This window comes from Pinus tabuliformis, chromosome 2_1, assembly GCF_031772625.1.
Source record: "Pinus tabuliformis cultivar Carrire ecotype Pingquan chromosome 2_1, CPIR1, whole genome shotgun sequence".
NCBI lineage: Eukaryota > Viridiplantae > Streptophyta > Pinopsida > Pinales > Pinaceae > Pinus > Pinus tabuliformis.
In genome coordinates, this window is record NC_142299.1 from 278,843,593 (window position 1) to 278,867,187 (window position 23,595).

Sequence of the window (23,595 nt, forward strand, 5' to 3'; positions counted from 1 at the left end):
CACAAATCTCACTCTTTTTTACTTGCATCCATTTCAATTTACAGAAGAGAGAAAAGTAGTGTCACCTTCCCGGTAGATTTCTTCCCAAAAGGGTTTTCTTTGTGATATCTTATGTTATTGTGGTTTTGTGAATCATTGTTATATTTTTTATCCATTTTATATATAGTTACAATTTACAACCATATGAAATAAACACTAATTAATAAATCCAAGAATATAAGGACAAATTAACCCTTTTAATGTAGATTTTGTATTTTTAGATATGTATTATTAGGTCTATTGTGACGAACTATCCAATGGAATATCCATTGTAAATTATGGATAAATAATCCTAGTTAATGAATATGAAGTAAAGGATTATAATATTCTATTATAGGATGATGTGGATTACAACATCCTTGTAAGGACATAGGAAAATATATTCCTTATAAAAACCAATATTTATTCCTTAAAACTAGATTAGGAAATACCTACTAGAATCTTCTAACCTCATAAATTTGGGGATTGAAGTTTCAAGCCCCAACGCTTGGTCACATGGATTGGAAGGGGTCATAACCATGGGGATAATGGATAGGGGAAAAAGGGGTGGAATTCTAGTGGAAGGAAAATGTTTTAGTTCTCTAGATATCTAAATAGCTAGACATCTAGAATTTTTGTGTGCATAGAATTAGTGAAAACTTTAGATGTCAGATATGTGGACAACCATATATACGAGCATTTGGGAAAATGCTAAAGCCATTTTTGAATTATTCTTCATGTATTAAGAACTCTTTGTAGTGTATAACTGGGTGCATAAGGAACTTGGATGGTAAATTTCCATGATGGATTAGGAATCTAAGATTTATTGACAAGGAAAAAAAAACAAAAATGAAAAAATAGATTTAGAGGCATAAGTAGTATGTGAGGTGGAGACAGGGCATCTATATGAATGAACCTAGAACATGTAGTGAGTTGGGGGAAGGTGACTCAACCATAAATATGTTACATGAGGTAAAAATCACATGGAGCATCATTTGATGAACCTTAGCCCAATATGCTTTTTAAGGTCAAAAGGAAAAAATTTTAAATAATATTTTGAGATTGGAGAATATTTTTACGGTCAAAAGGAAAAAAAATTAAATAATATTTTGAGATTGGAGAATACATATCTAGTTGTTTGCCTTATTTCAAAACTCTATTATTATATTTTGGGTATAAATAGCCACACCATATGTGTGATAAGGAATCACGTTTTCCTAATTTCAAGAAAAAGGGACATATTTTCAGCAAAGATAGATTTTCAAGCCCATGGTATTGAATGACACATCATATTCATCCATGGTATTTGATGTGATGAATCCTATTTAAAGGGTAAAAATATATAGCTTTCAATCCCATGGTATTGAGTTCCCATGATGTTTATTGATTGCATTTGCTATGATGAAGCCTATATAAAGGTTTTATATACTCCATTGTTGGATATATAATTTAAATGGTTCAATATATAGTTGGCAATGTACTTTAATGTACATGTTTTATATTTATTTTAATGTTATATTGAGCTAATTCTACTTGAACAAATAATGTTATTTTTAATTAGGTTTTTCCTTGAATAAACATTTTCTAATTAGGTAAATAAATGGATTTACATTATTAATATTTCTAAATAAGAATAACCATATGACATCTAGAGAGATAGATCAAATTCCTCAAGTTGAAATATTCTTCTTAAAGAGGGTACTAAAATATTTTATTTATATCTGACATTTATTTTTGTTTATTTTTTAATTAATAAATTTTTTTAGTGGAGGCATCGTCTCTACTTTTAGGATGGAAATGTATTACACATCTTCCTCATATTTAAAAAGAACACATTAGTAGAATAATATATATATTTTTTAACTTTTAATTTCTTGAAGGAATTATGCATCTTCCTCATATCGAGATGTAAAAATTACCTAATGATAGCAAAATTTTTACTTGTATTCTCTCTCTCTTTCTCTCCCCCCTCTATAAAGATAATATAAACTTAGCATAGGAATATAAATTAAATGGTTGGTAAATAGTGGTAGACATCAATCCACAGTAGCCATCAAGACACTTTTCATGTCACATTGTCAATATTAAAAGAATCATAAAAATTAGCTAAATTATAACTTTATTATTATTATTACAAAAATAATTAATGTATATACATTTAAAAAAAATTGTAACAAGAAAAACATAGTCAAACAACAATAAGCAATAAGAGTTCAATGACACTTGTGGACATGACATTTTTTTCTTAATTTAAATTGAAAATTAAAATTGGCATAACTACCTTTGAAATAAATCTAAACCATATATCTTGACAACTACTATAAATATTCCATGGATATTCTGTGTAAGTTAAATCCATACCATCTACCTAATAATTATTGATAATTAAATTAGAATTCTAGAAGACCTATTCCAAAATAGACACGCTTATATATGTAATTATTGGGAATCATGAATTAGTAAGAGTGGGGGGTGGGGGGTGTGAATAAGTGATTAATAATGTTTTGTTTCTTTTAGTGTTGAGCACTTAAAATTTCAATGGCATAAAATAAAACAACATATGAGAGACCATCATCCACGTACATTTGACACAATGATTTACGTGGAAATCCTTCTGGGAGAAAAACCACTAAAGCTTGTTTTTGTATTATGATGATAATCAATGCACCAACTCTTATTACATCATATATTTGTAAGAACCCACTTACAAGAGGCCCCAACCCATTTTATATCATCAAGCCACAACTTTCCTAGAGGTTCCAAACTCTTATAATTGTAGGCCCCTACCTACTTTAGTCAAGTGTTCTAATTTTCATACAATTTTCAAGCTGAGTACAATGACCTACCTCAATATTACAATTAAATTGTGACTATGTTATACTTTTTTTCTACAACTCCTATTTTTCTCTACGCACACACTTCAAATATCTCTGGCTCATCTGCTTCAGATCTATTATACTCTTTGCACTTCACTCAAAATACAGATTATTAACACAACACTATAAATATTCCTCTGTGCAACTTACTGTGTTGTTCCACTCAATTTCAACTCATACACAACTTCCTCACACTCGTAGTCCACTTACTCTCTACACAATTCCCACTTGGAATAATCTCATGACAACGCTATACAAAGCATTTCCTTACATTTATTCATGTAGTTCCATAACCACATTAAATTAATCATATCTTGTAGGTAAGTAAACATTGGAGCACAAAACTAGTAATCATGATCAACAATGTTTTCTTACACGATACAATTGACCCTTGAATTATTAGTTTGGCATCCCTTGTAAATTAAATAACTACAGTACTTGTTCATAGTCTTTCCAACAAAGACTACATTCTGAATCTAAATTGTCTCAGACTTTTCCTCCAATATTATTTGTCCATGATCAAAGGAATCCCATCATTGAAAAATGCACTATACCTACCACATTAATTGTGATATTTTTCCTTCAATCAAAGCAGTTCAATTTTTTGTCATATTTTTTATTTTGGAAACTGAAGTTGATAAGCATGCTTAGTTTTGAAAATATGATGTATCATTGCTTTTAGTAGTGTCTATAGCTATATCTCTAAGTTTGGTGAACTACTAGATTCCTAGACTTTCGCCAAACATGCCATCTTGTACTCCTTAGAAACTTGGAATCATATACCCACAACTAGAACCAATGGCGTTATAGTTAAGGGATTGACACCATAACTCAAGGGTAGGGATATCTTTTAGTAGGGAAGATAAGCTATTATCCATATCACTCACTGGCCCAATTAACATGCATTGAGGGTATTTCTGCGTTGGGTCCCACATAGGTCGAGGGCAGTTCCTAAGTCCTTCATAATACTTAAAGGGAGACACTTGGAGCATGATCCACCTCTAAAAGTATGCCACTATAAAACCAAACACCATCAATATAAATATGCCACCTATCTTAGTCAGGTCCCACTTAGGTCGAGGGTTGGGGTTGGGGGCCAGCCCTTTATGCTTCTGCTGAAACCATCCTATGAGATGACTTCTCAACTGGATCGACTAAACAACTAGGCCTAAGGCCCAAGAATACTGAATGGTTTGAATTCTTCACAAACCCAACTAATTCCACAATTTATTTTAACAAAGAAATTTCTTGCAAAACACAAGGTCTATGCCTGACCTTGAAGCTTGGAACACTGTTAAACTTAAACTGACCATAAATGCATCATCCTTTGGAGTTTTTCAGGATGTCTTGTAAAATTGTAAATGTATTTCCATGATTTATACATTTGTGCACATTGCATAGGAAACTGAGTGGATCCCCCAGGACAGAAGTGCCTTCAAATACTGGGCCACCCAACCATCATAGTTATAATATTTTTAACTCCCTCACTTATCTTGCTACTATGATGGTTCTCTACTAAACACTATAAGTACCAGAGGACTCCCCCTCAACTTGAAACCCCTTGTCACTCTCCATGGAACTAGCACCTTTGACATCAATGACAACATTTTGCTCAACAATCTCACATTTGACATCAATGACAACATCTTTCCCAACAATAATTATTTTACTTAAGAAGTATATTGGAATATTTTATTTACATTAACATTGAATTCATGTTTTGTTATTAATAATTTCAGAAATTCCACTTTCCAACTGCATGGAAGAAATTACACATCTCCTTTATATGCACACCTCCCTCATACCAATAGTAAAAATTGACTTTTGATGCAATAAGAAAAAAATTGTTTCAAATATATATATATATGCCACTTGTCAATTACATGGAAAGTATTACACATCTCCCTTATATCCATAGCTCCCTCATACCAACGGTGAAAAGTGGATTTTGATGCAATAAGAAAATTTATATTTCAGTTAAATATATATGTTGACTTTCAAATATTTTTCTTGTATTTTTTAATATTTTAATGTAAGTATCTTCATCTCTACCACACTGGGTTGTCAATGCCCTCTTGATCTTTAGACACAATGAACCTTTATAATTGTCACATTTCACCCATATTGAGCTATAAATCACCTCTCAACGTCTAGATACATTGAATTTTTATAATTTTAGTGGAGATAAATAATGTATTTCTATTGGTCATTTTATATTGCAATGATTTAACTTGAATAAGCAAGGATTTTAGAATGAGACTTATTATACTTATAACTTATATAATAAAACCTAAAATACTTATAGTGAGCTTAATGATAATTTTTTGTTATAAAAAATATTGAAGGATATCTATTGTAGCTTCAAATGTGAATGTGATTCCTTTGTTATTTATGATATTCCATATGAAAAGACATGTATATGAATTTTACACTTGTTGTAGGGATTGGAATAACAAGAGGATACCAATATATACCTTTTGAGCAAACTTTCCTTATTTCTTACAATAATATTTTATATTACTTATAATTACAATTGTTTTCTCAAATTATAAGTTTTTATATAACATTGTGGTTACATATGCCTTTTTAATTTATCACTTTTTAATTTTATTGAGTTTAAATTAGGTTAGAAATAATATATCACAATGTGTCGTGAACAACTTAAATCGACAAATATATAATTAGAAATTATGTAGAAATTGCAAGAAACTTTCTACTGCTAATGAATTTGAACTGAAATCAAGAGACATAAATTTCTTCTACCATTTTGTGGAAAGGAAAACACGCGATAGAAACACATGTGATAACATGCAACCATTAAAACACAAGAAACACAATGATTTTATAGGGGAACCCAATTGGGAGAAACCACTCCTCTATTTGCATTATATCCATTGAGAAAAAAATGATCATTTACAATGACTGCTTCACACATGAAGCACACCTTGCACTGCAATTATGATCTCCTCCTCCTGAGACTATTTTGCAAAAGACTTAGCCAAATATTACCCCCTTGATCCTCCTATTTCCTTGCACAATTACTGAGGAAATTGGCTCCTAAATAATAGGAGAAGACCTAATTATATTCTTGCATAATTCCCAAGAGAAGATTCTCACTTGCTGCATACAAACTATTTTTTTCCAAGGAAAAAATCAAACTTTTTATTAGGATTTATAAAAAGTTACATAGTATATGCAATCAAGCATTCAATTAACTGTATGATTTCTCACCATAGAGTTTTCCTGAGATGGTGTTTGAGTATCTTTCAACTTCTACCATCTCACTTTTCTGTCATATGAACACTGATCATATTTAAAACCGAGCCTCCTCAGTGAGGAAAACAACCCTGTTTGATCAACTGTCTGAGAGTCATCATCATGTATCTAAAAAAAAAAAGAAATGAGTTTTTACCGAGTCTTTTTAAAAGAAAAAAGGCTGAGCCATTCCTGGGCCTCCTCAGAGAGGAAAACAGCCCAAACAGGAATGGTTCTGCTATATGTTTGGTATTTTTGTGAAAAGAAATTTAAGCATTTTAAGAGTAGTGTGAACAGTTCTACTGAATATAAGAAAGCTGAAACATAAACAAAAAATTGCCAGGATGCGGGAATCCGCAGCAGAGCATTGAGTGTTTTGTGAGCATTAAGCATATGGGGGTTGATCCGACACACGGACCTCATCCCGATCAGTCTCCTCTATCCTCCAACTGCCCATATCTTGTTGCAAACCCACTTTAGAAAGCTGATCTGCTGTGTCATTGCGTTCCCTGTATATGTGACATAGAGAGAAATCATTAAAGAAAAACTTTAAATGTTTTGTTTCATCTAGCAATGGAGATAATATATAATTCTGACATCTGCTCACTCCATTGAACCATTTTATAATGTTCATCGAGTCCCCGAAGATCTGAACCGTGAGGATTTCCAGGTGGGTTAACCAGCATAAAAGGAGTTTTAATGCAGACAGTTCTGCAAAGTTGTTTGATCCGTTCCCCAAGCCCACAGAGGCTTTGAGTCTTCTATGCTTATTTAGGTGTATTACTATCCCAGCCCTGCATTTGTTGTTTTGATTGGAAGCCCCATCGAAATAAGCCCAAGGCACTCCTTCCTTTATTTTCTCCTCTCTTATAGGCCGAGAGTTTTCTTCCCACCTCGGTTCAGGGATGCTTATGTAAATTGTCATGCATCCTACTGTTGTCCTTCCTACTGAGGGGATTTGATCTTGAAAAATACATTTGTTTCGAGCTAACCATATACCCCAAGCAATGATAAGAGGTAGGTTCCTCAAATTCCCTCCCGAGAAATTCTTCCACCAGCTCTGCCATACTTCTTCAATAGACCTTCCTTCCCATATCACCCTTTGTTGGATCAGTCTCCCTACTTCCTGCCACACTTCCTTAGTAAATGGGCATTCTAAGAAAATATGCTGGATCGTTTCAATGTTATTTTTACATAAGGCGCATCTTCCTGGTCCCGATTTGTATCTTCTCTGCAATACATCCTAGGTTGGCACCTTCTTCCTGAGGATACACCAAAAGAACATGCGGGCCTTAGCAGGACTTTGCATTTTCCATAATGAGGTAACCCACCAGGCTTGATTCCCCCAGCCTTTTTTTGACATTAGGAATTTATAACCGAATTTTGGGGTGTAAGTGCCAGTGTCTGCATGTGCCCATACCAGCTGATCTGGTCTGTCTCTTAGCCTGACGTTTGACCTGGACAATTCCTTGGTGTAGTTGAGCCATTCCTCTCTCCATTCTATATTTAGGTTTAGATCCGCTCCCGATAGCCAGGCTTGGCCCCAAATATTTGAGTGACCTGGGTTCCCGATCTGGCTTAAGTTTTGAATGCCTCTTAAATCGAGTTGATGAATGAGACCCAGAGAAAGGGAGTAATCTTCGTTACATCCCACCCATGGGTCCTTCCCTATCCTTACTTGTTCTCCATTCCCTACATGCCAAGTCAAGCCTTGTTCTATAATTTTAAAAGCATCTATCGTAGCTTTCCACACCACTGAAGCATTCCCCTTTGTTTTGGTTGGACTCCTAATCCACTCCTCCATCAGAGTGGGATCGATGTATTTCCTTTTTACCACCATTGTCCATAGATTCTCCATATTTATTAATCTCCAACCCAGCTTTGCAGCTAAGGATGGTGCAAAGGCTGTTAAGTCTTTTATTCCCCAACCCCCCCATTCCTTTGGCCTTGCCACCTTTTCCCATGCCACCCAAGGCAATCCCGTCTCCTCCTTTGATCCTGCCCATAGGAATCTACTGCATACCCTTCTAATTTTTTCCAATGTTCCTTTCGGAACCCAGGTGAGTGCAGCCCAATAGACCGGCATAACCATTAGGACTGATTTTATGAGGGTCAGTCTCCCAGCTCTAGACAACCATTTGTAGCTCCAATGGGTGATCCTTGCTTCTATTTTTGCTATTAGCCAAAGCCAATCTTGTTTCTTGTATGAATTAGGTTTCAAAAAGAAACCCAGATATTTAAAGCTATCCTCTAACTTCCGCTCTTCAAATGGCAGATCTTCGATTATTTGATGAGCTTCCAATCTACTGAAACCTTCTAACAGCAATTGTGATTTTTCCTTGTTCACTTGCATTCCGGTCGCCTTTAGGAAAAGTTCCAGTATCCTTTTTAATTCCTTTATTTCACTTCTTCTTCCATTACTAAATATCAGGATGTCGTCCACAAACAGGAGATGGGTTATATGCATATTGATAGCCACTTCCAAACCTTTAATTGCACCTTTCCTTTTGGCTTCTAAGAGCAGTTGGCTGAGCCCTTCAGCTGCTAACAGGAAGAGAAGGGGAGATAGGGGACATCCTTGTCTCAGCCCTCTCTAGCTTTGAAAGAAGTCGGATGCTGCCCCATTGATTAACACCGCAAAACTTACATTGGTCAGGCATCCCATAACCCAATTTATGAAATCTATTTGAAAGCCCAAGTGGGTGAGGAGCATACGAAGATACATCTAGCTGATTCGGTCATATGCTTTGGACAGGTCTATTTTCACTACTGCTCCTTTATTTTTTTTTTTTTTTAAGCTATGGATGGTTTCCTGGGCTACACCAATCGCTTCATGAATCTGTCTCCCGTCCAAGAAACCAAACTGTTCTTTGGATATATGCCTAGATAGTAGTGGTTTTAATCTTTCAACGATCACCTTTGCTATAATTTTGCATACAAACTATATACCCTCTCTAGTATACAATAATAAATATAGTAATGCCTTTTTACTCCACTCAACTAGGCAATTCAAATTCCATGCATGAGTAGGTGTATTTTTAGTAAATTGATCAGTTAATTGAGATATTAGTGAGTTAATAACTATTATAACTACTCAACTAAACTCCTACTAACTCCACTAAAGACTAGAGCTTAGTTAATTGAGTTTAACTAACACAAACTCCACTAGATTGCTAAATGTTAGCAATCAACCCATGCACAACTCTACTTCTAACCTATAACTTGAATTTACGAATTTAACTAGGAGACAAAGCCATGTTACTCCATCTGACTTCAATCCAAGTCATCTTGCTAATGTGGAAAACTGAATTTCTCCATTTGAATAAGGCACAAGTCAAATGGACCCTTTTCTTTCTACAATTCCAACACTCCCTCTTAGCATGAAAAGGGTTCTACATGACCCCAATCATGATCCTGTAGGAATGTACTGTATGAATATTCCGTCTCACCTTTTTTGTTGCTACTACAACAAAAACAACAACTAAGTAGCATCCAAAATATTGAATCAACTGTGTCTCTGAGCTGCAACTATCTCACGAGTCTCTAACTCCTACTAGCTTGCAACTATCACCCAACACTTGACTACATCAAATGGAAATGATCCTTCTACTACTAAATAATGTGGGCCCCTATAGCAAGCGTAATGATCCATGAGAAGACTATACTGAAATTATTACTGCTTTCCTATGGACCTTACCCAAATCTTCGCAACTTTGGGACATCGCCCCACCTCACACCTGGAGGTATAGCTACATGCATGGAAAAATCTACCTCTAGCTTGTAGAGATTTTTAACTCGAACATCAATTTGTTTTACTAGTATAGTAGAAATATGCTTTGGAAAAACTTTCCCCTTACTGAACATCACCTCATATCCATGGTCTTCAAGTACAACTACAAAAACTATTTTTTTCTTCAGACCAGGCACATACATTACATCCTTGGGTGAATATGGGAGAATGTCTCCCTTTTAAAGGTGATAGTGCCAATCCCTTTGGTACTATACCTTCCATCATCTCCAATCTTGATGGGCCTCTAAAGTAGACATAAATTAAGGCCCATGCCTCTAATTTAAAATGTAAATTAAAGCATATGACCATCCTTCAGCACATTAAACTTTTCTTTTTGCATTAGATAATTTATTTTTAACTTTAATATATTCATTAGGAAGGTTTATGAATAATTTAATATTTGTGCCTAATATTATTTATTTTTTGTGGAATATTATGAGAATATTGGGCAGATTATGAAGAGTTGGATGAGGAGATAATTTAGGGACTTGTTCCTTACTACTGGAGGATCAATAATAATAATAAGTCAACAACATATTATGGAATTATGACACAAATTATGGAACTCCAATGATTGAGAAAGTCTAGGAATGTGTTCCACTAATCAAGGGATTTCGGTGGGGAAAGATTCCTCCATTCATGGGGAATGATTCTTAATCATTTTGTATAAGTGCCAAGTCGAATTTTCCTCTGATTGAGAAAATCTAGGAATGTGTTCCTTGCCATTTAATGCAAATTCCTAGTATTGGGAACTAGATCCACTAATCAAGGGATTTTGGTGGGGAAGCTTCCTCTATTCATGGGGAATGATTCATAATCATTTTGTATAAGTACCAAGTCGAATTTTCCTCTAGGGAGAGATTTTTCATTAGTGTTATTATGGAGAGAGCTTGTATTTTTGTAGCTCCATTGTATTTTCTTGCAGGGATGTAATTCTATTGATGAAAATAATGAAGATTGGTGTCATGTTCAGCTTCTAAATCTTGTTCTCCTCCATAGGTCTCTGATTTTCCTTGAGCTTGGCCATCCCAGGAACCTCAGAGCCCTTTTGTATGATTTTCTTTCCTTCTTTTCATTGCTTATTCACATGCATCTCTAGTTTTTATTCCATTCTATTTCTGCATTTAGGATTAATAATTTCTTGTTGTAGCATTGAGTTAAATGGTTGATGTAAGTTCTTTTGTAAGATCATGTTGTGGTAAGACACAACCCCCCCCATTTTTTATTTGTTCACTTCAAATAATGGGGATCCCTTCTATAAATTTTTTGGCCAAACGCCTTTTAGGAATTTTATTAAGTTGATTATCCTATGATTTTGTTAATTTTTCATTTTCTTTAGATTTTTGTTTTGATTGTTTTGTTAAAATCGATTTTTTATAAGCTTCCCATTGATGTTTGTTTTACCTCATTTGATCAACTGGTTTGTAATCGACACTCCTTTGAAGTCTAATCATTTATGTCGCCTGGGTTAAAAATGCATAAAATATACAATATTTCATTTTTGTAATTAAACTAGTTCAATAATGCATTTATTATAAATATTAACCCCTAGTTAGTTATCACTAACATTTTTCAATTTTTACTTATATAACCAAATCATGAAGCATCGAGATCTCAATAATTTACTCCAATTTTCAAATAAATTACTAATCTCGAAAACTCAAAATGTCAAAGTGGCTGTAGTTTTTTTTTTAATCAAAATGGCTATAGTTTAGATAAGAAAATACACTTTAGAAAATTTCATAATTTAATTAAACATCATTAAAATAAAACCAAAATAAAAATTGATATTTAATATTAAATCTTAAATTAATTATTATATAAAATATAATTAATTTAATTAAATTAAAATTTAATATAAAAATATATATAAAATAAATAGAAAAATTATTACATCGGATCACAAGATCGCATCGCAAGTTCTCAATTAATATATTTTTAAAAACTGCGATGACCCTCCCCTCCCACTATGCGATGGCCCTCCCCTCCCACTATGCGATGGCTAATAGTTTTTATAACTCTTATGATTTGTTTTTAATTAAAAGTCACTCATATGTGAGTGAAATAGTGGAAGTAGGATAGTTATAATATTAGTATAGTGTTAAAATTAATATTAGATTTAAATATTTAATATTTAAAATAATTAATTTAAAATTAATTAAATTAATTAATATGTAAAATATAATTAATTTAATTTAATTATAATTAATTATTAATTTGATTAATATTAATTAATAATAGTTTATTAAATAGTTAGTTTAATTTATGATTAACAATTAAATTAGTATTAATTATTAGATAATTAGAGTCTAATTTAAGATTAAATCTTTTAATTAAAATTCTGATTTTTTTAGCACAACAACAAAATTTTTAGAATTCTGCCTGATTTGACTCATCAACTTTGGAGGGTCATAGATTGAGTTTTACTTGGCCAAATGAGGCCCAAGACGGTTCATTGGAAAGATAAAATTAAGGAAAACATTTCTGAGGAGGTTTCACTAATATATTTGGTTATTTATTGGGTCGAAATCAGACAGAAAATCAAGCTCCGAATTTTTAAAACAAAATCAATTTTCTGAGTTTTATTTTTTGCATTTTCATTTGTCCAAGCCTCTTCTGAATGCAAATCCATTCGTCAATGATATCCTTGACCAGTTAAACCATTTTAGGCATCAATAAGAAGCTTGGATTTCCTTTTCAATTATTTATCTAATTGTATTTGATTGGATTTGTTTTAATGCTAGAAATAACATTTTGATTTTATTGTTGCATCTTAATTTATTTTGATTTATTTTTCAGGAAAACAGTAGAAGAGATATCGAGAAAAAGATCTCAATCAATGAGAATGCTCCATCAATTAAAGTTTGGAATTTTAAGCAAATAAAATTGGGTTGGACAAATTTTTCTTCAACAAACTTTCCTCTCAAAAATACGTTTGAAAATATTATAAATGAGAGATTGCAAAATGTAATAGGGGCTTCTCTCCTCTGCAATTCTGGAATTCTAAAAGCACTTTTGTAATAAGGATTTAGAGTTGTAGGTGGGAGGAGAGGTATCTCAGATCTAGAGATTATTGAGGATTTTCTTTTACATTCTGAGTTATGTATAATGAACAGAGTTTACACTATTGTAGCTCTGGTTTTGAAAGCAGAAACTTAGGCATTGTGAAGGACTATTAGAGACTAGAGCTGGCGAAATGGATTCAATAAATTAGTATTTCGAATACTATTGTTTTAAACACTGGTTTCATTTTATGATAACATAATTGTGTCAATTTACTTACATATTTGTGCCCTTTTGTCGGTATGGGTAATTTGTCTCTATTTTATGTTATTATTTATCTCTGCTCTTATGGGCTGAATTCTGATTTCTGAGTAACTATTTACTCATAAATCTGTCTTTTAAAACTGATTTGTTGAATAGTGATATGTTCAGAACTTCTTCCACATATTATTATTTAATAATTCAAGTTACTAATTAAATAATCAAAATCATTCTGGAAACTTTTTCCTGAGTGTTGTTGATTGATTATTTTAGTTAAAGGGTCTCAATAGGATGTGTTTCAGTGTCCATAATATCAGTTAATTGAACTACTTCATTAACTTGATATTCATTATAAAGAACACATATTTAAATCCCAATACTTTAAATATCTTGATCCTGGTTGGGTTAGATTTACATCTGCCTAATTGAGATAGGATTAAGATAGTTCCTTTTGCTTGCACCTTAGAATAAGTTTGCATTTAGATTAATTTCTACATTCTTTTAAGTCCTCTTCCAAAAGAGACAAACTTTATTAGTGGATTGGCTGAGCCCTAAATCAGCTTAAGGATCACTTTCTTCCCTGATCAGCAAGAGGGTTGATCTGATGTCTCTTCTCCATTGTTGAATGAAAGTCATATTTTAAAGCCATTGGAGATTGAGAGAAGGTAACTGGACCTAGTTGAACCAGTTGGAACCACTATTCCAAACGGAAAAGGAGTTACTTTAAGGTCCGGACCGGGTGGTCATCCCTCCATGTTGTAGCAACAATTTTTGAGGCTTCAACATTTTGGTGCTAGAAGGAGGGCCTGAAATTTGTTGTCTGTTGGAGTCTTTTTAATTTTAAAATTTTATTTAATCATGATGACTCCTCTTAAACTTCCAATTTGGAGTTGTATCCATGGACGTGCATCTTCTAATACTCCACCCGAAGTGGTAAGACTCTTATCTCAGGTAAAGTTCAATGGTAAGAAAAATTCCTCTACTCTTAATCATGTCTTTCAATTTATTCAAAATGTTTTAAATTATGATTTTCAAAGAATTGATGAAGACGTTTTATGCATAATTTTTACTCTCACATTCGTGGATAAAGCCAGAAACTGGTGCAGAACTCTTCCAGTTGCCTCAATTCACAACTGGGATCACTTTGTTACAATTTTCATTTGTAAATTTGACGGTTATGATTATGAATAGGTATATGATGAAATTGAATATCTACGAAGATTTGAAAATGAGTCTGTTAGAGATTTTAATATTCAATTTTATTTGAATTGTTTCAAATTTAAAGTCGAAGATAAACCTATGAAAGAAGAATCACTAGATTGGTTTGAACATATTTGTTCTCTTCCTCCCATTCCCAATCCATATGAAATTATTTCAAGCTTTGTTCCATCCCCTTCCAACATAAATGAGAATTTCAATATGGATGTGCAAATAAATTATGATGAAATGGTCTCACAAAGCTTGGAAAATATTTCTATTCAAATGCAAGAAGACAACAATAGCAATTTTGGAGAAAGAACTGCCTTGAAATCTGAAAATTACTCTGCATTAAATTTATAAAATCAGATCGCAAATCAACAAGTACAAGCAGCAATCAAAGTAAATAATAAAATGCAAACTGTTGTATAAATTTCTGAATTTTTCCATAATGATCAAATGTCGAAATTAGAGCAGCAAAACAACATTCTTCAAGAAAGCATGAGTACACAAAGGAATGATCTAGAATCTGAAATTTATAGTGAGTAGAACGCATAAGAGTTCTCAAACAGAGACATTTTTAAATACATTATTTCAGATTCACATTTTTCCCTTTGTCTTGATATTTTTATTGATGGCAATTTTCCCTTTCTGGGTATTAATGATGTTTCAGAAAATAAAGAGGATGATCTAAATGAATTACTAATAAGTTTTTATCAAAATAGAGAAACAATTATTGATTATTCTTTTGCCATTAATGAACATGAAATTTTTATTCCTCCTTGTTTTGATATATTGGACAAGATCAAAAGGAATTTTAGAGAATATTGTGAAGTCATTTATGATAATTACTCTGACATTGAGGATGTTGATTTCTATTCTCCTCAAGAGAATCCTCATGATAAAATTCAAATAACATATAAGAATGAAGAACGTTTCAATTTAGAAATTATTCCAACCAATCCTCATTCTAGAGCAGCAAACTATCTTCATGATTTCACCATTCGAGAAAACATTCCAACTTATGATTCATATCATGATCAAGCTCTCATTCCTACTCATAATCATAATTTTATTTCTAATTCACAAGTTGGAATTGGCAATTACTCAAATTCCATAATTTTGATCAATCCTTGTGAAAAAGAAATTATTTCAAAACAATCCCAATTGTGCTATAACATTAGTTATACCAATAGTGATTTTATTTTATTTTTTCTTTTACACTTATTTTGTTTAAATTTAGATTTATTTTCTGATTTTATTTTTCAAATTTTTGATACTTTACGCTGACATATTGAGCACTTTACTATCAAACACTCAATTAATGCATTGCCCTATTGGGAAATTGAAGTTTCATATTATAATCATGAACATCAAAAGCTATTAATATTTCAATTTCAATCAATGCTAATGTTTTATCAAAAACTTCTATCTTCTCAAAGGTAGTGTCAAAAAGAGAGCGTATTTTTACAATCTAGCCAGCGATCCAATTTAATTAATAATCTTCCATTATATCTAATAGATTTCCATCCATTTTTCATTAGCCTATTTGAAAACTGTTTGGAAATTTTTCCTTCAAGGAAGATTGTTAATAGCTTAACATTTGTACATAACACTAACAATTTTTTCCAGGCCTTTGAATTTAAAAGCTCATATCCACAATCTGGCCTGTCATCTCCTCTTTTGAACATTTTCCAATCCTTAATGGAAACCCATCCAGATTTTTATGATCCAATTGGAATTCAATTGGAAAAAACATTTCAAAAGAAGGTGATTGTAAATAAGCTGCTAACAATAACTGTACATTCTGATTACAGATTTAATTTTCTTAGTTTAACTAGATTTTTATTTCTATTACTAACATTTGAACTGTGTGCATATAAAGGAATTAAAATGAGAGAATGGTTACACTGGAAATATGACTATACCTAGCCATTTTCCTGCATATGGTTAGAATAGGAGTAGAATTAATGTAGTTAATTTATTTTCAACAGTTCTGCAGATATAAATAAAGCAAAGTAACCAGCCTTTCTCATACATGTTCAATGAAACATTTTCTCCTCATTGAAAACTTTTTTGATTCTTGTTTCCCATTTTTAAATCAAAAAATTTCTTGTAGCAATACCTCTACCCATGACTATATTTCTGCCTATTTTGAATAATGTTTTGACTAAATTCAATTGAGTTTGCGCTTGGCACCGATCACCTCAAAGCCAATTTTCTCCATTTTGAGATGTCCTTATAAGATTTTCTTCTGAAATTTATTTGTTAAATGTTTTGAGGATACCAAGTTTCATGATCTCATTATCCCATGAAATATATCACTGTCTATTATAAGCTTAATTCCAATTCAATCATTATTAGTCAGTCTAACCTTTCGTTGTAATCAGATGAGGTTCATATTATCTTCCTCGAAATTTGTTAAAATGACCTTAAGGGTGTCTATTTTTCTGCTTGCACACATTCAAATCTGTGTTGATATTCTTCCATAATTAGTGGCTTTATCCCATTCTAATCTTTAGTTTATTATTTCGAATCTACAATACACATCATATTTATTTACTAAAGGCATTATTAGATAGTCACTATAACAATACAGATTTTTCTCAAGATAATTTGAAATGAAGCAAAGGTAATAAATCACTGTTACAATTCAAAGGGAAGCATATTTGTAATTTTATTTCTGGAAAATTTTATGAATTTCAGATTTCTTGAACATGAATAAACAAATTTTATTTAGCTTGATTGCCCATTCTAATTTAGAATAAATAATGAGATGATTTTGAACAAAGTCGGAATTTTGGTAAATCGAAAGAAGAAATTGAAAATTCATGAGGTAAAATCTACAGACAATTTCCTTCCAGCTACGCATTTACAAGTTCATTTTCATCTATTATTAGTTTCTCTTTCCCTTAGTTTATTTTTTATTCTTGTTCTGTTTTATTTGCAGGTTTTCATTTGTTTTCAAAACTTGAAGTAAGCAGAAAATCCATTTCAAATTTGCAACAGGTTCAGGGAAATTTTACTTGTGATTCATTAGAATTTGAGAATTCTTTAACTTTTGTTTCATTCATTAGGAATCCCAATAGAAATTTAAAACAATATTGCAAGATTTATATCAGAAACATTTCAACTTGATATCGCTGATACTACAGTGAATATATATTCGCAATATTCCCATCCTGCTCATCTTCGTCAATTATTTCATTCCGATATCACATCATCCATATCACAACCATTTGTATCGTAATATTTCATCGGAAGTAGCTCTTAGCATTTTCTGATAACAAATTGCTGATGCAAAACCGTCGATGTGTTACCTCACTCATTCTCTCATAAAATGCTATATCGCATTTCGCATATCAGAGGTTTTCAGTTGAATATACTTCCATTATCTTGAATCACCGATCTCCGATAAAATGACTTTACCAATATTGTGATGTCCACATAATTCGGGACCCGATATGAAATTTAAATCAAGTTCATAAGAAATATCACATCCATTCAATTGCAATAATGGTAGGGGCATAATTTTAAAAGTATCGATGTCTTGGATCCGATATGATATTAAATTCTTATAATAAATCTATCGAGTCCATTTTTCATCGCATATCGACGTACCAAGAATATGACATCCTGTGCTTCATTTTGCCGATCACCGATTTCTTTTGAGACCCAGAGACTGTCCCCACCTAAGAGCCACGTTATCCATTGCATTCTCGCTATCGCAAGAAGCGTATTGGCATTTCCAACATGACTATTTTCTGATATTCCGATATGCTGATATCGCAATCGCTTCATTACATTTTTATTCATGGTCATATCACTATTTTGAATCTGCAATGCGCGATGTGTGATGTACGATGTGCGATGTGCATAGTATAAAGCACCTTGTGACTATTCCCCAATCCTTGATATAACAATTATTCAATATTGTGATCACTCCATCTCATCGCATGTTCTCATATCGCCAATTCGCCATTGCAACTTCCGATGTGATAGACTCCAAAACAGGTCTTTATGCCATTAACATTTAATCGATATATGACATATCAACAAAGGTGAAATTTTGGCATATTAAACTTTAAACATGATGAAGAAACATGCAATGTCAATGATCCGATAAGGCGTTGTGTTATTTTAAAAGTAGTCTTGGGTAACCGTTATAGTACTAAAGTAATTGATGACAAATTTGCAGCATATTTAAGTCATTTCGATTTCTCATATATGTCAATTTTAAATATATAATTCCATAATTAATATGAAATTTAAAGACCTCTCTATCCTCAAATTTAAAGTTCATTATCTTGGATTTGGTCTTAATTCTGGACAATTTATAAAATCGTGGAGTTTATATGAAACTTATAATATTTTGAGAACATTCATTACTGCAAATTCTCATTCTCATTTTTAATGCATTTGTTTTAATTTCGAGTCCCTTGAACACAAATAATTCCCTTTTTGCATTTTACTGCTTGCTTTAGTTTAAATAAAATAAATAATGATTTTGGGTTATAAGATTTTAGTTAGTTTGACTTCATGTTTTAATGTTAACTAAAAGAAGAAGTCAGCTAGTATTGGAGAAACTGATACCTTTCAGGTAAGATCAAATGCAATTATCCAATGGTAAGATTCATATACCCACTTTCATTAATTTTGATTTCGTTACTTTAGTTGCTTAAATTCTACTGATATAAAAACTCTGTTTTGCACCTCTTCATAAAAGCTTTCAAGCCTTCGCCAGATCATATTTTGAAAGTCCTATACTCTTCTCCTGGTTTTATTTCAAGAAGCAGTGATAATCTTCGTTGAAACAACTACATTAGGAAGTTTCTGAACCTTTAATCTATTTCTTTAAGCATTCCTTTTATTAGAAAATAATTAAGATGATGCTTTGAAACAAGAGGATTGGCATCAAACATAAAGTTTTCATTGTGGCTGAATTTTATCATCACTGCTATCTAAAGCCTAAAACATTTACAACCCTGCAAGGTATAATTTTTTTGAATCTTGACATAAGAAGGAATAATTACATGATTATTTTTCTTTACTTCATTTTGTTGAGAAATTGTTATAAACATTCTTGTTAGAGCTTATCTTTCAAAACTTGGATATTCCTTTTCACTTTTAAATTTCTTCATTTTTATTTTTGTTTGCTGATTTCTTTTCTCACGTTAGCTTAAGAGTTTTTTTCCTTTGTTTTCAGTTTTAATTTTGCTGACTTTACCATGATTTATATGGAAGGTCTTCTTGTTACCTAACAACAGTCGGCATACATAGGGAAAAATTGTTAATAGTCTACTATTAGTTTTTTCTTAAAATCTCTTAATAAAGTTTGTTTTTCTTATTATAAAGGTAGACATACTTAAGGAAGAGAATTACAAAACAAGAAAAATCGACAAAGTATCATAAAATCTGAGAAATTTATTTTTTCATCAAAATTGTAATTATTTTGAGATTTCAATATTTTATTAAGATCTTTCAAAATTCTATTATCAGTCAAGAAAAGTTATTTTTAACCAAGTAAAGACACTTTATAGCAAAGCACCTTTAACTGTGAAATTATCATTCTTAACTTTTAAGGAGTCAATGATTCACCCTGTTCAAAAGAGTCTTATTTTTCTAGAGTATAATCCAAAAATATATTTAAACTTAAAAGATAAGAGGTCTCATCACGAGCCTGCTTACCATGATCATAGGGGAAAAATAGGCTGACATTACCAACAGTGCTAAACAAACTAAAGTAATGATTACAAACAATTATAAGACTAGGGGTCTCATCACGAGCCAGCTTGTTCATTCCAATTATAATCAGTAAATGACATTGTCAACTATCTAGCTACCAAACTAGGACAATGGCTTTTAGGAACTAAAAAGAAAAAAGAACATATATAGATGGATTTATCTCTAGGTCAATAATTCTTAAATAGATGGGATTCTGAATCATACATGATTAAAAAGTAACCCTGTCGAGACCATAAATGTTTGCTGGCAGTAGTGGCTCTACCTGTGACAAATGAGTATATTTTAAAAACTAAGCTGTAAAGTGACCCTTGCTTTATCTCTACAACTAATTAAGGATTGATATAGAGTTTTGAAATATTTTAATTTACGAGGAATTTTAAGAAAAATTACAATAAGATGATTCTTGCTTTTTTCAAACAAATGAACCTAGTCAAACATTTCAAATATAATTCTCTCTTTTTTAATTATTTTTATTTTAATTTTAGGAAAATATCATTCATATCAAATAGAGATAACTGGTTCTTCTCCCGTGTGTCGCCATTGTTGTAGGAAAGCACAACCCCTCCATTTTTTACTTGTTCACTTCAAATAATGGAGACCCTTTCTATAAAATTTTAGCTAAACACTTTTCAAGAATTTTATTAAGTTGATTATCCTACGATTTTGTTAATTTTTTATTTTCTTTAGATTCTTGTTTTGATTGCTTTGCTAAAATCGATTTTTTATAAGCTTCCCACTGATTCTTGTTTTACCTCATTTGGTCAACTGGTTTGTAAACGACACTCTTTTGAAGTCTAATCATTTATGTCGCTTGGGTTAAAAATGCATAAAATGTACAATATTCCATTTTTGTAATTAAATTAATTCAATAATACATTTATTATAAATATTAACCCGTAGTTAGTTATCACTAACATTTTTCATTTTTTACTTATATAGCCAAATCATGAAGCATCGGGATTTCAGTGATTTACTCCAATTTTTAAATAAATTACTAGTCTTGAAAACTCAAAATGTCAAAGTGGCTATAGTTCTTTTTTTTTTTTTAATCAAAGTGGCTGTAGTTTAGATAAGAAAATACACTTTAAAATATTTCATAGTTTAATTAAACATCATTAAAATAAAACCAAAATGAAAATTGATATTTAATATTAAATCTTAAATTAATTATTATATAAAATATAATTAATTAAATTAAATTAAAATTTAATATAAAAAATATATATAAAATAAAAAAAATTTACTACATCGGATCACAAGATCGCATCACAAGTTTTCAATTAATACATTCTTAGAAACTACAATGACACTCACCTCCCGATATGTGATGGCTAATAGTTTTCGTAACTCTTATGATTTGTTTTTAATTAAAAGTCACTCATACGTAAGTGAAATAATGGGAGTAGGATGGTTATAATATTAGTATAGTTTTAAATTTAATATTAGATTTAAATATTTAATATTTAAAATAATTAATTTAATTAAATTATAATTAATTATTAATTAGATTAATTTGTTTATAAATAGTTAATTAATTATTAATTAGATTAATATTAATTAATAATAGTTTATTAAATAATTAGTTTAATTTATGATTAACAATTAAATTAGTATTAATTAATAGATAATTAGAGTTTAATTTAGAATTAAATCTTTTAATTAAAATTCTGAATTTTTTTAGCACAGCAACAAAATTTCCAGAATTCTGCCAGATTTGACTCATCAATTTTGGAGGTTCATAGATTAAGTTTTACTTGGCCAAATGAGGCCCATAATGGCTCATTGGAAAGATAAAATCAAGGAGAACATTTTTGAAGAGGTTTCACTAACAGATTTGGTCATTTATTGGGCTGAAAATCAGGCAGAAGATCAAGCTCCGAATTTTTAAAACAAAATCAATTTTCTGAGTTTTATTTTCTCCATTTTCATTTGTCCAAGCCTCTTTTGAATGCAGATCTATTTGTCAATGATATCCTTGGCCAATTAAACCATTCCAGGCATCAATAAGATGCTTGGATTTTCTTTTCCATTATTTATTTAATTGTATTTGATTGGATTTGTTTTAATGCCAGAAATAACATTTTGATTTTATTGTTACATCTTAATTTATTTTGAGTTCTTTTTGCAGGAAAATAGTAGAGAGATATGGAGAAAAATATCTCAATCAAGGAGAATGCTCTAGCAAATTAAGATTGGAATTTTGAGCAAATAAAATTGGATTGGCCAGATTTTTCTTGAATAGACTTTCTTCTCAAAAATACCTTTAAAAATATTATAAATGAGAGATTGCAAAATATAATAGGGGCTTCTCTCCTCTACAATTCTGGAATTCTAAAAGCACTTTTGTAATAGGGATTTAGAGTTGTAGGTGGGAGGAGAGGAATCTTAGATCTGTAGATTATTGAAGTTTTTATTTTACATTCCGAGTTATGTATAATGAACAGAGTTTAAACTATTGTAACTCTGGTTTTGAAAGCAGAAGCTCAGGCATTGTAAAGGACTATTAGAGACCAGAGCTAGAGAAATGGATTCAATAAATTGGTATTTCGAATACTATTGTTTTAAATGCTGGTTTCATTTTATGATGACAGAATTGTGTCAATTTATTTACAGATTTGTGCACTTTTGTTGATATGGGTAATTTGTCTCTATTTTATGTTATTATTTATCTCTGCTCTTATGCGCTGAATTCTGATTTTTGAGTAACTATTTACTCATAAATCTGTCTTTTAAAACTAATTTGTTGAATAGTGATATGTTAAGAATTTCTTCCGCATATTATTGTTTAATAATTCAAGTTATTGATTAAATGATCAAAATCATTCTGAGAACTTTTTCCTGAGTGTTCTTAATTGATTATTTTAGTTAAGAGGTCTCAATAAGATGTGTTTTGGTATCCATAATATCAGTTAATTGAACTACTTCATTAACTTGATATTCATTATAAACAAGACATATTTAAATCCCAATACTTTAAATATCTTGCTCTTGGTTGGGTTAGATCTATATCTGCCTAATTGAGATAGGATTAAGATAGTTCCTTTTGTTTGCACCTTAGAAAAAGTTTGCATTTAGATTAATTTCTACATTCTTTTAATTCCTCTTCCCAAAGAGGCAAACTTTATTAGTGGATTGGCTAAGCCCTAAATCAGCTTAAGGATCACTTTCTTCCCTGATCAGTGTTGAGGTATAAAGAGGTGTCTTTTTAACTCCTATTTATTTTACATTAGTTATCAATCCAAGTATGATTTTTTATTTCAAGAGTGTACTCAGTTTGAGGCGGGCAATTTGTTTCAAAAGTAATGTTTTCTAATTTGTAGTACAACACTAAATACAAGAGTAAACAGATGCTTGAAATGAAATCTAATTGCAGTCAAAATGAACTTAATGCTCTGGAACTTAAATCATTCACTTAGAAAACTACAAAAATTTATCAGTCAAGGATGCAGT